Genomic DNA, 5,032 nt, shown 5'->3' with positions numbered 1-5,032 from the left:
ATCGCGAGACGGAACGATCGCTCGAGATGGCTGAAAGTCGCGTCGAGAACGAGTAGCAATTGTTTCGAAACGATTTTTCCACCGCAATTTGTGTATCGTGCGCGGAGATCGCGGAACGCAGAGACGGGCCCGGTCGCGGAGCTATACCGGCTAACCAGACAGGCGACCGCGCTAATTGGTTCCACCGAAAAGTCCTGTGTCGGTCGACTTGTAATCACCGAAAAAAAAGGGTCGGCCGCCGCAAAAACTCATCGGACCGGGCGACTCGATTTTTCCCTCCCTCTCCCCCCCTCCTCCCTCCTCGGTGACAAGTTTTTTCCCGCGAAACCGCGCGGAAATGTCTGGTGCCGCGGAGCGCGTGGCCAGCCGCGAGGTGAATGACAGTTGCGGACAGTTCGTACACAAGCACGTTCCACTGACCCTGGTCTGAAACGATCCGGATGAGCTGAAACGACCCGTTCCCTCCGCCCTCGCCCCTCTGGCCGCACGTGCCGCCCCGTCGGCCGCCGCTCGACTTTCCGCGCTCTTATCCAAAGCCGAACCCCGGACCCAGAAACTGTCCGAAGAAAGCCGCGCGCCGTTTCGCCGGAGATATTAGGATAAGTTTCATTCATACAAACTTCGGAACAAATCTCGACCTTCGGAAACCGCGGGGCCGAGGTGTGCGAGCTGCGCGCGAGACCGAACAAGCGCTCGCCCATGGTACAGTGAGTCCTTCCGCATTGATCCTGTCGCAGGTCTGTCTCGCATTCCGCTATTTCTACGCCCACGATAATCGATGTAATTTGGACGGATATTTTGGACATCGAATAAAATCAACCGGAACATAATTTCTATTGCGTATATCCATTTCATGCTTATTACAGCGTTACTGCAGCGGGAGCCGAGCACGTACGCAACAGTAGCTCTCGGCGGACTCCATCGGAACTAAACATTTAAGATCGCCGTGAGTAGGGACGAAGTCGGTTCACGTCTCCTTCTTGCACCGTGACCCGAAGACCTCGACGATTGAACTCCGAAAGAATCGATACGAAAGAATGCGCTCGTTTCAGACGCTTTCCACCGAGCCGACTAAAGAGACTGAATATTCCATCGATGCGAAAATACCCGAGCTACCAAAAGCCTGGGATAATCGTAATTGAACAGTGTCGGTGTCCTCTTAGATTCAGATGTCTCCGTGGAAGCTGTTTTCGGGTGCTGATCGAAGGCTCCCGGGATAGAACGGCGAAAGATCAACACGTGCGGGGAAAGAAGTTGCCCGTGGAACAGTTTCGGATCGAGTTGCCGTAGATATCCTCTGTCATCCCGCTTTTGCGAGACGCGTCTAGGATCGTCCCGGCTGTCTGCGGGTAGCGTTCAAAGTACAATTTGCGCTCGTGATCGGTTCGCAGCTGTTCCTAAGTGGAGTCGGAAGCTCCGAAGTTCACGGCGCGCGGAGAAACAAGTTGGATCTGCGGAAAGGTACGGAGGGAAGGCCAGAAGAGCAAGTTCGTGGTTGGCTGGAGCGGGGTGGTACGAGAGAAGGTGGATGGGAACGAGCCGCCGCGACGCGCCGCGCCGCGAGGGTGGCGGGCAGGGGCCCCGAGCGCGGGGAGAGGGGCCGGGATAGGTCGATACGGTAAACTATTGTCTGGCGGGTGAAGTGTTCGCGAGAACCGGGCGGAAGACGGCTTCGCCGCGGTTACGTGCATTGCCTGGTTCGCGCTGAACGCGAAGACACGACGCGTTCGCCACCGCGGCGACGTTCATCCGCGAGACGTTCAAGCAAGGATGCCGCGATCCTCTAACCAGGTCTTGCCGCGGAAGTCCTGTCCCTCGGCCCTCGATCGATGCCTACTCCGAGAACGTATCAGTCGTCGCGCCGTTACCGACCGAGCGTCGGACATAATGGGAATAATAATTCTGCGGAGCTACCCTTCGGCCGCCATCTTGTTTTCCCTGGAAACACGATTCTTCGATCCGTTTCGAACGGAAACCTTGATTTTCGCATTCTCGCCGCGTCAGAGACTCGCAGAGATCTATTTAAAAGCATTCTCGAGCTGTTCGTCGCTCTTGGAAACAATTTATGCGAGCTCGAATTATAGCAGTTTAGCTATAGTAGCAGACTTTCATTTTTCTTTATTGATACCGGACAGTGGCGAGATCTTTTCCAGGACATTTTTCTAGCTTTCACGTATCGCAGGGATGGAGTCAACCAAACTTGGGGTGTGCGGCGGTCTCGCGTTGAAAAATACAAGTAGCAATATCTTTCCAGTATACTTTTCTAAAGCGACTGGTTATTCGTAACGATGAAATCAAGCGAGCCAAAGTCGGGGGTGGTTCGAATCGCATCTGCGTTCGCATAACTCCAGCGGACTCGAAAAAACGTAGGAAAATTGGCGAGCGGAGCCAGACAGAATCTCGAAGACGCGGTATACACCGCAGGATTTCCACGAGTTTTCGGGGGGAATGTCGTCTGTGAATGCGGATCCGCGTCAGTTGGCTACGTACACAAAGGCGGTTTGGCATGCGACGATGCACGACCATCCCGCGCAGGAGTGTTTACACCGATTGTCATCGTGGGTGGAGGAGTAAACACAATTCCATCCCACCACCTTGTTCTGCTACCCGCGTGTGCGATCCGTTCGCGTTTACGTTCGTCTAGGCATGTCTCGTGGCAACGCTGCCAGCAACGTTGCGGCGAATTCCAAGTTTCGATCGTTGGATCGAACTTTCTGCGCCGCGGCGCTGCGTCGCGTCGTCGACCGATAATTAATGCCCGAAGTAGTTCGCCCGAGCCCCCGGCGAAACGAATTAGCATCCCCGCGGTTCGCGGCGAAGTCTTCAAAAAAAGAACCGTTTCCCATCGTTTTCCGGGGTAATCCCGCGGATCGTTCCGCGATCGGCGAACGGGAGTTCGCGCGCGCGGAAAGAAACGCGGGGAACCAATTTCTTATATAGCTCGGGAAACTGTGCCATGGGATTAGGATTATCGGTAGACACGATTCCGCTGGATTGCACATTCTTGTTCCGTGGCATTACTAGACTGGTTAAACAGGTTATCAGTTTATGGCCACCATAAAGATATTTTATATTTCGTGGCTCATGCCCGCGCATTCCACGCCATAGTCTTTTTACCCTTTCTTCGATCGCGATGCGCGTCTGGTTCGAAGCTCTCGCGAGCCGTCGATGCTCGAAGCCGAGAAATTTACAAGCGGCTTCGTTTCATCGAACACGCGGTTCTTTTCCCGCGAAATTCTGTACCGTTCCCGAACTAGTTAATTAACGGAAGATGTACTTACCGGAGACTCCGCAGGCATCCGCGACGATTCGATCGAGAAACTTAATTTCGAACCGATCGGAAAGAGAACCACACGCGAATAACACGAACGAATGATTGTTCAGCAGGTCGAGCTGCGCCCGCGCTCGAACAAAAAAGAGATCGTTCGTGGTAGATATTTTATTTCCAATTTTAGGAACTGAAATGCCCATATAATAAAAAATATTTTGTATCGTATAATAATAATTATTATTAAATTGGGAAACGAGGGGTTACGCTAAAAAGTCACTTGCTAAGTATACAAAAATGAAGAGAAAACTCGCAGAAGAAAAAACAAAAGAAGAAACGAACGTAGACTTTTTCTTTTCATTGAATATTAATTGTTCTCTAATTTTCTCTCGCTATCTCTCTCTCTCTCTCTCTCACACATACACGCACGCACGCACGCTCTCTTTCGCTCGTTCCGTGCGCTCCCTTTCTCTCGCACGCGCGCACACTCTCTCTTAATTCACAGTCACGCGTCCACGTCTTAGCATGTACCTCGAATATCTCTTGCGCGCACAGAGTTTCTCTTTCCCGCGAGCGGGTCGCTCGTACTATAAATTCGAAACGAAAAAGAAAAACAATCACTGTAACAAAAATAACAAATGAATAATTTGAAATTACAAAAAAAATTATATTCCGGTGCGGAATTTTGCACTTCCGTGTAAAATGATCTTCGTCGCTGGTCTACCCCCGTTAGTCTCATTCTCTAATTGATAAAGGGCTCGTTAAAAGCACATACAAACGACCGTCGTCATCGTTCGATTTTTTTCTCGAAGTCACTACCTAAGCAGTTTTATGGCACGTATTCTCGTACAAGCCCTTCCTCTTCTTCCTTTAACCATCCGTTAACTCTCTCTCTCTCTCTTTCTCTCTTTGTCGCTTCGTGCCGGTTCCCGAAAAATATATCATACTCTCAAAAAAGCAACACGAAAAAGAACCCCGCGGAATCGTCGTTCTCTTTGTACACAACACGGGCATCGGAGTCACGGGTCTCCGTGGACATTAAAAGATCGTCACGCACTCGCGACACGGTAAGCAATCGACGGTCTCTACACCCCGTTTGATTTCCCGATGATCCACGCGCGACTAATTTGCAACGAAAAGAAAAACGTTAATTCCGGAGAGAGAAAGATGAAACACGCCCGCGCGGAACCCAGGCGAAATCATCGGCGTCAAAAATTATGTTCGTTGTCTCGACTAAAACAGAAAGAACGCGCGCGTGCGACAACGTTCTCCCGCGGCGCGACACAACGGACCGGACGAATGCCAATCGCGGATTTCGAATTCAGAACGCGTTCGGGCGTCACCGGAAGACCTTCTTCTTCTTCGTCGCCCGTTATACTTCCTCGTGTATAATATCTTCTCTCTCGCCGAAAGAAACTAGCCCCGGTCGGCAAATGTCGCAAACAACGCTCGCCACAACACTCAATCGTCGCACAACATGAACAACTTATCTGTGAAAGACATCGATATAGAAATCTTGATTTTTCTCCTAGGTAAAACGGTCCGCGGACCGGTTTTCTTTCTTTTTAAATTACACTCTTGTACGTACACACGTTTTCTTAGGGTTACGAATGCTTTAACGTTATCTGATATTTAGTTTTTACTTAGTATCATTTTTTTTCATTTTAATCTTTCTTTATCAGAGAGTATCCTAAAACGAACAAATTCTATCGATACGTCTACGCTTAAACATGGATTATTTAACCGTCGTCGTCGTCGTCGTCG

Source organism: Augochlora pura, unplaced genomic scaffold, assembly GCF_028453695.1.
Source record: "Augochlora pura isolate Apur16 unplaced genomic scaffold, APUR_v2.2.1 APUR_unplaced_8958, whole genome shotgun sequence".
Classification (NCBI taxonomy): Eukaryota; Metazoa; Arthropoda; class Insecta; order Hymenoptera; family Halictidae; genus Augochlora; species Augochlora pura.
Note: the sequence above shows the minus strand (reverse complement) of the source record.